The following is a 12,623-nucleotide window of genomic DNA, read 5'->3' on the forward strand; positions in this document are numbered from 1 at the left end:
CAGTGAAGGGTCTCGATTTGCCCCCGTGGAACTCTGAACACTGGCGTATCCCTGGGGGGGAGGGAAGAGTCTACTGAGCTAACACTCTCCCTCCTCCACAAAGTCCCAGAGTTGTGCTCGCTGATTCTCGGGGCTGACAGAACGGCGACACCGGAGAAGGATGCCAGATCGGAGCTACTGACACGACACTTAACTCTGGTCAAGTTACTCCACCGCTCGCCTCGGTTCCTTGTTTATAAAAGGGGAAAACAATAGCATGTGCCCTCGGAGGGAGCTTGCAAGGATTAAATGAGCTGATGTAGACATTTTGCCTCTATCATTTCTTCCTGTAAGAACTTAGCAAAATGCCTGGTGCTAGTTCTGAATGCTCACTGGCTATTATTTTGGCTGAATATGAACTTCACATAGTATAAGAAGAAAGGAACCGGGGCGCCTGGGTGGCTCAATCAGTTAAGCAGCCGACTTCGGCTCAGGTCGTGATCTCAAGATCTGTGGGTTCGAGCCCCGCATTGGGCTCTGTGCTGACAGCTCAGAGCCTGGAGCCTGCTTCGGATTCTGTGTCTCCCTCTCTATGCCCCTCCCCCACTTGCTCTCTCTCTCTCTCTCTCTCTCTCTCTCAAAAATAAATAAACATTAAAAAAAGAAGAAGAAGCAAGGAACTAGGAGCCAGAAATTCTAGGTTTCACTCTTGGCTCTGCTGCTCATGGTGTCTTCTGACTCCTCTGGACCCAAGTTTCTTATTGTACAAAGTGAGGTTCGTTAGACTAATCAGAAGGTCCCAAAGTGGCTAAGCACAAATTACTCCAGAAGTATTCAAAGTACAGATTCCCACACCCTATCTGGAAGATTTGGTTTCTGAACATTGGTGTGAGACTGGACTAGATGGCTTGATTAAAAAAATTTCTCCCCATCCTCCTGGTTCTCCCTCCCGCTCTTCCTTGGAACCCCGCTCCTCCTTGGAACCCCTGGGGTTGAGACCTAGAGACTCACGACAACATGGGTGCAGGCTGCTGCCTCACCTCCCCTGTTAGATGACTTTTCAGGGCTCTTCCAGTTCAAAATCGTGGGATGGATTTTCACACATTCATGATCCCATCTCTTATGTCTGAGTCCATTTCTGCTCTTGCCTGATAGGTCCCTCAACGGCACAGTCTGTCACCCCCTTTAAAAGAATGAGAAGAGCCCCCCCTTTCCCACCAATATGCCCTTCTGAACTTAATCCTGACCATGCTCCAGAGGCTCCCCATCCTTCCCAGACCAAACCTTGAGCATTTTGTTGCTCTCCATTTTCTCCTCCAAAATCCCAACAAATCCTGTTTTGTTTTGTTTTTTGACGACAGCCTTAGAGTTGATTCTTCCTCTACTCAGCCCTGGCTCACCACCTGTGCTTTGCCTCCACGGGCTCTCTCCTGTGACTAAAGAACGGAACAACCCTGAGCATGTGTGTAGGCAAAGATTTTGAGCCCAGGCTGAATGCCATGATGCTGTCATGTTGGAGTGACTTCTCTGAGCTAGATGGGCTGAACCCCCCCATCACTCGCTCGCTCTCAGTGTCCCAGGGCGGTGGGGCTGGCTGCCAGGATTGGCTACCAGCCATGCTGTTGCCCCAGTGGAGGACTCTTAAGAATTTAGCCTGGGCCCTCTGGTGGGGAAAAAAAAAAAAAAAAAAATGTTAGTTTGATCACAGAGCTTCTGTCCTTGCACAGGGGAAGGTGTGTCACCGCAGATCTGAGATTTCTAAGAATCCAAACAACCATGAGCCGAGAGCAGAAGAGAGCCTTCTGGATGTGAGGGCACTCTTTCTGAGACATCTGTTACCCTACTCATCGCCAGGGCTGTCTAGCCTGATCTGGCTGGCGGATTGCCTCTTTCTATAAAAGAGTGCAAAGACATTGGCAAATCTCACCCAAATATATATGAGCCCAGCTGACAGTTTCCCAAAGTTCACTTGGAAGTTAATTATTTGGAACTCAGAACATATTTCCCCATAACAGTAATATAGTAAATGATGATTCTATTTCCGGGCTGACACACAGTCTTTTTAACCCTTCACATGCTTAAAATGATACATAGTGAAGAGAAAACAAGCAGTAAACCAGCAATACACAAGGGATTAAATAATACAGAAAAATAACGCTGGAACAAGGATTGTTTTCCTTTTTTTTTTTTTTTTATCACAAATATTCAGTCAACCTAAAGCAATGATCTACACCCCACGGTGTTGAAGAGAGCAGGCACGCTTCCTTTCCTCATGGAGTTTATATTCTATATTTATTTTCCTGTTATATTGTCTGTCTTCCTCATGGGAACGTAAGCTCCTTGTGGGCTGGTATTGGATCGGCCCTGTTCTCTAGGGTTCGCCCAATGCCTAGAATAATGCCTAGCGCATGGGATGCGCGCGGTAAATATTCGATGCACGAATGAGTAAATAAATTCTAGCTGGGGAGACAGGCAGTAAACAAGTAAGCAAATAAACATACGACCAAATAGCAGATGGTGATTAAATGTCATGGAGAAAAATAAAGCAGAGAATGCAAGGATAGGGGTGGCTCTTTTCAATGGAACAGGCATAAAAGGCTTCTCTGAAGAAATGATATCGGCACACAGATCTGCATGAGGAATCGAATCATGGAAGAAATGACACAAGCAGGACATGCTTCATTTTGGTAACATTGGACGAGGAGATTTGGACCAATGTTCCCACTGGCGACTACCATACCCGGACAAAATGTAAATAATGCCCAAAGTCGTTACTAAAGCGGTGAGGAGTTATTGGGCAGAAGCTAGGAGAAAAGGAAGACCATCCCTCAGAGCCACTGTTGCCCCGTGGACATCTATGGATATGTAATAAATATCTGTAAAACTGAGCCCGGCTTCTGGTGGCCTCCCATGGTGAGGAGACACACATCAGAGCCCAGGAAGAAGGTGGGGCTTCTGAACCTGAAGCTGGGATCCTCTAAGAGCCGTGTCCTTAGGGTAACCGGGAACTGGAATCAGGTCTTACTCAGACAGGCAACCTGGCTTCAGGTCCCCTGGACTCTATCTATCTATCTATCTATAGCCCTTGTCTAGAACTTAGCTTAAAGTGGATCCAGACTGGGAGTAGTACTGGGTGGCTTCCAGAAGTAAATGGAAATCCTCTCAGGAGAAAACTCCGACCCCCTTAGGCCTCAAATTATTCCAAAATGAAATTTCCGGCATACAGCAGGAGGTAACTAGGAAATAAGACAATATGAGCGAGAGCCAGCAAAAACCACAGAACACTGAAACAGGCCCACAAAATCTTGAGATATTAGAGTTGTCTGACAGACAATGGAGCACTTGTGTTTGCTCTGTTCAAAGAAATACAAACTTGAATGCAAACTCGATGGGGCACCTGGGTGGCTCAGTCAGCTAAGCGGCCGGCTTCCGCTTGGGTAAGGAGCTTGTGGTTTATGAGTTCGAGGTCTATGTTGGGCTCTGTGCTGAGCGCTCAGAGCCTGAAGCCTGCTTCAGATTCTGTGTCTCCCTCTCTCTCCGCCCCTCCCTCACTCGCATTCTGTCTCCCTCTCACTTCCTCTGTCTCTCTCTGTCTCTGTCTCTCTCTCTCATAAATAAATAAACATTTAAAAAAATTTTTTAAAGGCGACCTTGAAAATTTTGTCAGAGAAATCAAAACTGTAGAAAGATCCGGGACAAGAGCATTCCAGAAAAGTGCCAAGACCCTGAGGCAGGAACAAGCTTGGCCTGTTTGAAAGCTAGAAAGTCATTGTGGCAGGAACAGACTGAGCAAGGGAGAGCGGGGTGAAAGGTGAGTTCAGAAAAGACAGCAAAGGCCAGATCTTGAGTCTTGTGGGAATTTGGATTTTATTTCATGCATCAAGGGAAACCATTGGGTGGTCTAGAGGATTAAGGTGGCATGACTATTTACATTTTTTTTTAAATAATTTTTTTAATGTCCATTTATTATTGAGAGACAGACAGAGACAGAGCATGAGCGAGGGAGGGGCAGAGACGGGGAGACACAGAATCTGAAGCAGGCTCCAGGCTCTGAGGTGTCAACCCAGAGCCTGATGCGGGGCTCGAACTCACAGACGGCGAGATCATGACCTGAGCCGAAATCGGACGCTTGACCGACTGAGCCACCCAGGTGCCCCGACTCTGTTTACATTTTTAAAAGGCCAGTCTGGCTGGTGTATAGGAAATAGTCGATAGGGAAGCAAAAATGGATGCAAGGAGACCAATTAGTAGATTATGGCATAGCTCAGGTGAGAGATGATGGAGGCTTTGCCTGGGTAGATGGTGATGGAGGTGGTTAGAAGTGCATTCAGGATGTATGTTGAAGGGAGAGCTGACCGCTCTTCCTGTTGGATTGGATGTAGGGTATAAGACAAACCAGAATAGCTCCTCACCTCAATATACTCTTCACCTGACCCCATTCTCCCCCAGACACCCACGTGGTCTCTCTTTCTCCCTCAGCAGACAACTCTTACTGGTACTTTCAGCCCAGTTCTTCCTTGCTTTCCACCTAGAGCACCAACGGCTTTTTTTGAAATGTTCTACCTGATGTCACCAAACCTTAGCCTGAACATGCCCCAACCTCCGTTCATTACGTTTCCCTCGAATCTATTGTTTCCTCCTCGATTTCCTATGTCGGTTAATGACACCACTTTTCACTCAATCACAGAAGCCAGAGCCTTTGGGTTAATTTTAGACTTCTCACTTTCCACGGCCAATTGGTAACAGGAGCTGCCAAATCTATCTCCTTAACATCTTTTGAAGTTGTCTGTTCCTTTCTGCGTTCATGGCCTCTGCCCTAGCTCAGGCTTCAGCACCTCCTTCTAGACTATTGTCCTCATTGCCCACCTGCTGTCCCAGGTGATAGTCTCATCCGCTGCCCATCCGTTATTCTAAAGTGCATATCTCCCTAAAGTATAGATGTGACCCTTCGGGGGCTGCCAATTGCTTATGAAAGATTCAAACTCCTAGAATAGGTTATAATCATGCCTCCAACTGCCCTTGACCTTCTTCCAGCTTTTCTAGGCTCTTGATCCTTCCCACCACAATCTGGTTTTACCCATGGTTTTCTGGACGTGGCCTTTATATATATGCTGCTATTCAGCCAGATGCATTTGGTCTTCTTCCTCGACCCATCAACTTGGCAAACTCCCAGCCTTCTTGTGGGAGCAACTGAAGCACCAGCTTCTCTTCGAAGTGCCCCTCCTCACCTCGCCCTGCCTGCCTCCTCCCAGCATTGAGTGAATCATCCACGAACGCTCTGTGCTTAGGACAGTCCTCCAAGGTAGTGCTTTTTCACTGATTTAGGTTATTTGTTTACGTGTATGTTCACCTAGGGAGTTTCTTGAGGCCAGAGACTGCCCCATATAACAGCATCCACCGCTCCCCACACTATGCCTGGTGGCCAGCAGGCATTGAACTAAAACTTTATGGAATGAATGAAGGCGAGGCTAAGTGAATACCCGGTCTTATAGCTTCAAGCCCACAGAGTGGACCCCGAGGCCCTAGGCTTCAGGAAGCTCCTGCAACCAGGGGATGGGGGCATTTCATGAGTTTCCTCTGGGCGATTTAGTCCCCGGTGTAGCAGACACCAAGCTGCATGTGGATAGATGGTTCATACAAATAAGTAGGAGGGCAGGTTTTTTATTTCCGCTTGTACCCGAGAGACTTTGTTAATGATCACCCTCTAGTTCCAGCCACAAAGGCTCTGGCAAGGGACATCTGCCCTCAACACCACCACCCATCTCCCTGGGATCCCTGAGTCCCACCCTAGCACTGACCTTAGAGCCCTGGGGACCTAATCGGGGAAAGCATCTCCCCTGAGGCTTTGAATGAAGCTGACAGTGTGTCAGAGGCCACGCGTATGCCTTAAGTTCACAGCGCAGAATATAATACATGGATGTCAACAGGCTTCTTTTGCTTATTATTTCTACAACATTTCCGTGACCCCCTCATCTTCTCCTCCTTTTCCTCACTTATAATTTCCTATCCATGGAAGAGGAGCAGAAAGGGAAGAAAAGAGTCAGGGAAAGAGAGGATGAGCTAAAGAAGGATACTTGGGAAAGGAAAGGAATGAAGGAAGGAGCAGATGGAAAAGAAAAGAAAAAAGAAAGAAGGGAGAGGGAGGGAAGAGAGAGAGAAAGGAAAAGGAAGAAAGGAAGAAAGAAAGAAAGAAAGAAAGAAAGAAAGAAAGAAAAAGGAAGAGAGAGGAGAGAGAAAGAAAGAGGAAAGGGAAGGAAAGAAAAGAAAAGAAAAGAAAAAAGAAAAGAGAGAGGAAGGAAGGAGGGAAGGAAGGAAGGAAGGAAAAGAGACAGAACCTTAAATTAAGTAAGCAGGCATGTGGCTCAGAAACAGATATGAAGTCTTTCTAACTTAAGCAGCAGGGACCTCATGGCAGATATTAAAGGTTTAATTGACTAGAGAAACCAATCATAGAACAAAGCCCTTTTTCTTTGCCAGCTATCATATGATAACCGGAACACAATAGTTGTTCTTTTTCTCCAGACACTATCAACCACAGTTGTCTGTCTTGGTCCTAGACTGTTCTTTAAAAAAAATACATGCATGTGTCTACCAGTCACAAGACCAAAGTAGCCTCCGTTGCAACAATGACCGACCTGTGGAGTTTCCGGCCTGGTTCTCCCAGCCCACTGCCGGTCACCAGACATCAGACAGTGGCTCCCTTTTACCCTCACCCACCGCAGTCATTTCAGCCTGTGTAGTGGTGGGGGTCATGGCCATTTCTGAGCCCCGCCACAGATATGAGTGAGGCCGATTCGCCTGAGGCCCCGGGGGGGAAGGGAATGAGCAAAGCTGCCTGGGAGTGGAGACCGGATGCAGTTAGATTGGTCTCAACAGTCCAGCCACTGCTGCTTAATTCAAAGGCTTGTTTTCCGTGTGGGTATCCAGTTGTCGGCACATGGGAAAAAGAAGACAGGACTACTAGCAGGGTTTGAAAAGATCATCACGAGCTGGGGGACACGGCGGGGAAGACACCTTAGACCTCATCCCAGGGGTGCTTTCTGGGTGGTCCCGCGGTCAACTGTGGCCCCAGAGGGGGCGCTGGATGGTTCCAGACACCGCCCCCCAAGCCCACCACCTCCATCTCTTGCCCGCCCCTCACTGTCTTCTCTTCCTCGCCTTCCTGTTCCTCCTCCTTCTCTTCCTTCCAATCCACACTTCCCCTGTCACTGGCTACATGACTCTGCGTAATTTATTTAACCAACCAGCCTCGGTTTCCTCATCTGCAAAATGGAGATAATAGCACCTGCTTCATATGAGGAGATATCGTAGTGCTTTTTTGCATTGGGTTGGTGTGGGGGAATACAGGGGCAATAAACTGGATGAAATCTGCAGCACGTAGTAAGTGCTCCATGAATTCAGCCACTTCACAAATATAATTAAACATCCACTAAATGCCAGGCTCTGTTCCAGGTGCTGGATGAACAAAACAAATAAAAAGGAAATCCTGCTCACAGGGAGTTAACCTTCCAGGAGGGGGAGACAGGCAACAAACAAGGAAATAATTAAAGGACAAGAGAACGTCAGGTGAGGGAAAGTGCTGAGAGAAAAATCCTGGAAGTGGGGGTAAAGCTGTGACACAGAAAGAGGGATTTCAGTCTTAAATAGAGCAGTCAGAATGTCTGAATGAAGACCCGGAGGAGGTGAAGGAGCCCAGCACGCAGATGTGCGGGGGGGAAGAACATTCTGGGCAGAGGGAACTGCGAGTGCAAAGGCCGGGGGCCAGCAGTGCACCGGGGACAAGTGAGAATCATGGAGGAGGCAGGGGAGGCGGGAGCTGAGGGAGGGAGGGAGAGTAGCTGGAAATGAGGTCAGAGAGGTAATGGTGCATGTGTGCAGGAGGCGAGGGTGGTAGCAGGGAGAGCAATCATGTGGGAACTTGTTGGCCATTGTAAAAACTTGGGAGACTTTTAAGGAGAGGAGTGAGATAATCCGATTAATGTTTTAACATAGTAGCTCAGGCTGATGTGTTGAAAACAGACGGTAGGGGTCAAGAGCAGCAGTAGGGAAACCAGTTAGGGGCCATTGCAATAATCCAGGTGAGAGATTGTGGTAGAAAAGGGGGAGGTGAGAGGTGGCTGGGCTCAGGATATGTTTTTTAAGGAATTGCTGACAGAATGTGATGATGGATTCAAGGTGGAGTGTGACAAGAAAGGAGTTCCAGAGCGCCTCTAAGGTTTTTGGCCTGAGCAACTGAAAGGATGGGATGGCTATTTACCGAGATGGCAAAGACCGCCGTTGGTGCAGATCGGGGTGGGGATAGTAGATGCTATGAATCCTGTCCTGGATATTGGGAGAAATTATTACCATAACAGCACCCACTGAGCCATGGATTGGGGCTTGTATACTGGGGCTTGCTCTCTTAGAACACTGCCTTGGCCAGGTAAGGACCCCAGGCTGTCCTCTCTAGCTATCACACAGAGGGCAGCCAAAGTGTCCTGGTCAATAGCTCCAGCTAATGGCCAGATGTGTACGCGGACACCTTAAACCATCCTGTCCCGTTAAAGCCTCCAGAGGACATTAGTCACATGAGTGACCCCAGGCGAGGCCAGGTGAGTCATCCAGCTGTGTCCAGCCCAAATTGCCACTAAGCTTTAGGGTTTGTTCTGTAGCGATAGCTAACTGATGTAGTCGTGTTACATTTGAGATGCCCTAGGGACATGCAAATGAGGACGTCAAGTAGGCAGTTGGATTGTCTGAGTCTAGCATCCGGTTGCCACGTCCAGGCTGAAAACACATCTAGGGAGTCATCAACTTAGAGACGGTAAAGCCATGATACTGATAAAAGCAACAGGGAGGTGAGTATAGTCAGCGAAGAGAGAAGTCCAAGGACCAAGCTCCACGATACCATAATGTTAAGAAAGGAAAAGGAGTTGCAAATGTGACAAGAGGACCTGGCTTTTCTCTGGTGCAACAGGAGAAAAGCCAGGCATGTGAGGCGTCCTGGGAACCAAGGAACTGAGTGTGTTACTGGTAGAAAGAAGAAATCAGCTATGTCAAATCCTGCTAACTGATCCAATAAGATGAGGACTGAAAATTAATCACTGGATTTAGGCAATGAACATCTTTGGCTACCTTGAGAAAAACAGTTTTAGCCAAGGCGACAGGTAACCCTTTTGAGGGATTCTGTTACAAAGGGAAATAGAGAAATGGATCCACTATGGTAGAAGGATGTGAAGTCAAGACAGGATGGTTTTTGTTTTATTTATTTATTTATTTATTTATTTATTTATTTTTAGAGAGAGAGAGTGTGAGCAGGGATGGGGCAGGAAGAGAGAGAATCTTAAGTAGGCTCCACAATCAGCACAGAGCCTTGGTCTCACAACCCGGTGAGACAGGACTTGGTCTTACAACCCTGAGATCATGACCTGAGCCAAAATCAAGAGCTGGACGCCTAACCCACTGAGCCACCCTGGCACTCCTAGGAGGGTATGTTTTAAGGTTGGAAGCATGTTGTGTGTGTGGATGGGAATGATCCAGTAGAGAGAGGCAAGTCAAGTGGTGCAGGAAACCGAAAGGAGATTTGTTGGTTGATGCACTTGAGTAGATGAGTGGGAACAGGAACCGAGGTATAAGTGGAATCATTGGCCTTAGCTGGGAGCTAGGTTGGACATAATGTGAGAAGAAAGGCAGAACATGAGGGCGCTGATGTAAGTTGGTGGGTAGGTGTAGGTAGAATAACACAGGATTTCTTTGCTGATGTTTTCTCAGCAGGATCGCTGGCTGAACTTGATAGGAGAGGGGGTGTTGGAAGATTAGGGACAAAGGGGAGAGGAATGAATGGTAGCTATTGTTATGATCTCCCCGTAGGAAGAGCTACCCGTTACTACCCAAGAGCCCAGGACTCCTGTTCCGGTAGGTCTAGGCTTTACAATAGCCTATGATAAATACAGAACGACTCTAACTTGCACTATGGTGTCTAGACAAAGCCATTTCTTACTTCCACCTTGACACAGAACACAATTTTATTCAGATCCATGGTGGTCATGTGCCTAGGAGAGGCTGAGCCTTTTTCCTGACCAAGGCTGTGAATCTTGATTAATCTGAGCCAATCAAAGTAATTCTGTTCTCTTTGCCAGCAATTGTTTTAGGCATGGGCATGTGTTGCAATCCTGATCAATGATGTGTGAGAGGAGGTCTGCTGGCAGTCTCTTAGAAGAGATTTTCCCCTATGATAAAAGAGAATCTTAGAGGGAATGGTTGTTTTGCTTTGCTCCCCAGTGTTGTATCTGTGTGTAGAACCCAGATCTGAGCAGCCGTATCATGACCAGGTCTAAGGGTGGCCTACGTGCTAACCAAGGTAGGTCTTCAATGACATCGTGGAATCACTGAAGTCAACCCTGGAGCCTCCTTACCTCCAGATTTCTTAGTATGTGAGGTATTATGATGCATTGTCCTTGTTGACTATGCTCCTTTGTGTTGGTTCATCTGTGGTTCCCAACTGGAAGAATTCTGATACACAGATTATCAGCCAAGTGGATGCAGAATTTAGCTTGGCCTTATTGAGGACACAAATTCAATTCAATGCCATATAGATAAAATGAGAACAATGTGCCAGGCATGGTATTATCCCCAGATGAATAAACCTCCTTTACCATGAATGCCTTATAACAAATCTCTGTGTGTCTGTATTGTGGACTGGAGATAATAAAATACAGAAATTACTATTCTAGAGAGCAGAACATAAGTGCCTTGAGAAAGACATGAGAGGTCAAGGAAGAGAGTGATAACATCCACTTGGGGAAATTGAAGTAGTCTCATCAAGGAATTAGAATGTAAGCTGGGTCTTGAAAAGTGGGTAGGATTTGGGGGGATGGAGACAGGGTGAAGGGCTGCCCAGGTGTAGACAACAGGGAACTGTAATAACAAAGGCAGACACCAGAAGGGGGACTGGTTTGGAAAACCACATGGTGAGTTCAGTTCAGCCAGCCTGCGGAGTGTGCCTAGAAGATGAATGGATTAATGTTGGAAAGTTACATCGGGTCAGGATTTGAGAGGCCAATAAATTAGGGTTTGCTTAGGTTGGAAACAGCAGTCCCTAGAGAGTCTCTCAAGAGGCCAGTAACACCATCAGAGCTGAGCGTGGGGAGATTCAGCTTTAGCAGAGGGACCAAAGGCATTTCTGATTTACCCAATAATAACTGCTTTAGGTATTTGCCATGCCCTCAATATACACACACATTCGTACAGACACAGCTAAAGCCTTAGCAAGAATAAACAAGAAGGTGGGGCACCTGGGTGGCTCAGTTGGTTAAGCATCTGACTTTGGCTCAGGTCATGATCTCATGGTTCATGGGTTCGAGCCCGGCATTGGGCTCTGTGCTGACAGCTCAGAGCCTGGAGCCGGCTTCAAATTCTGTGTCTCCCTCTCTCTCTGCTCCTCCCCTGCTCATGCTCTGTCTCTCTGTCTCTCTCGCTCAAAAATAAATAAAATTTTAAAAATTAAATACAGGTTTGTCCAATGTCAAAGCTTGTATTCTAAAAATAATAATAATATAAATAAATGAAAAATAAACAAGAGGGAATTACATTCTCAGACCCAAGCAATGGGAGGGAAGAATGGGGAGCAGTGATTTGCCTTGGCCTCCTACAAACTTCTCCAACCCTGCTTCCTGCATCCTGCCCCCCATTTTTTAGGCTCTGTAGCCCTGTAACCACAGAGAGCCCCTATTCCATTTAAAATCTGCCTTGAGGGGCGCCTGGGTGGCGCAGTCGGTTAAGCGTCCGACTTCAGCCAGGTCACGATCTCGCGGTCCATGAGTTCGAGCCCCGCGTCGGGCTCTGGGCTGATGGCTCAGAGCCTGGAGCCTGTTTCCGATTCTGTGTCTCCCTCTCTCTCTGCCCCTCCCCCGTTCATGCTCTGTCTCTCTCTGTCCCAAAAATAAATAAACGTTGAAAAAATAAATAAATAAATAAATAAATAAATAAATAAATAAAAATAAAATCTGCCTTGAGGGGCAGCTGGGTGGCTCAGTTGATTAAGCATCTGACTTCGGCGCAGGTCATATCACATTTCATGAGTTCGAGCCCTGCATCGGGCTCCATGCTGATAGCTCAGAGCCTGGAGCCTGCTTCAGATTCTGTCTCCCTGTCTCTCTGCTCCTCCCCCTCTCCGTCTGTGTCTCTGTCTTTCAAAAATAAATAAATCTTTTTAAAAAAAAAGTTTAAAATCTTTCTCCCCCCCCCCCCCAAAAAAAAATAATAAAAAAATACAATCTGCCTGCAGAGCCCAAATTTGCACCAGGATAGTGGTTCTCTAAACTCTGGTCTCTATAGATTTTTCATACAGTGGAGTTCCTATCAGTCATGGTACCCTTTGCAGAGTACCATGAAATATTGATATATTTAAGTCCAAAATACAGTCTATGATTTATCACAAAACTATGTATTTACTTACTGTATGCTTAAGTTGCTGAGAAATGTTAAATTTAATTAAATTTACAGGCACTAACACACAATATAAAACCACAACCATAAGCCCAAACACCTGTCCACAGAAAAAACAAGCTGTCAAACTAAGCACTGGCGGCTATGTCTGGGTCCATTAATATTCATTTGCTACTTGCTAATTCTTTCTGTCATCTGCTAGCACTGGCCAGTGGACA

The sequence above is a fragment of the Leopardus geoffroyi genome, chromosome C1, assembly GCF_018350155.1.
Source record: "Leopardus geoffroyi isolate Oge1 chromosome C1, O.geoffroyi_Oge1_pat1.0, whole genome shotgun sequence".
In the NCBI taxonomy this organism is placed as follows: Eukaryota; Metazoa; Chordata; class Mammalia; order Carnivora; family Felidae; genus Leopardus; species Leopardus geoffroyi.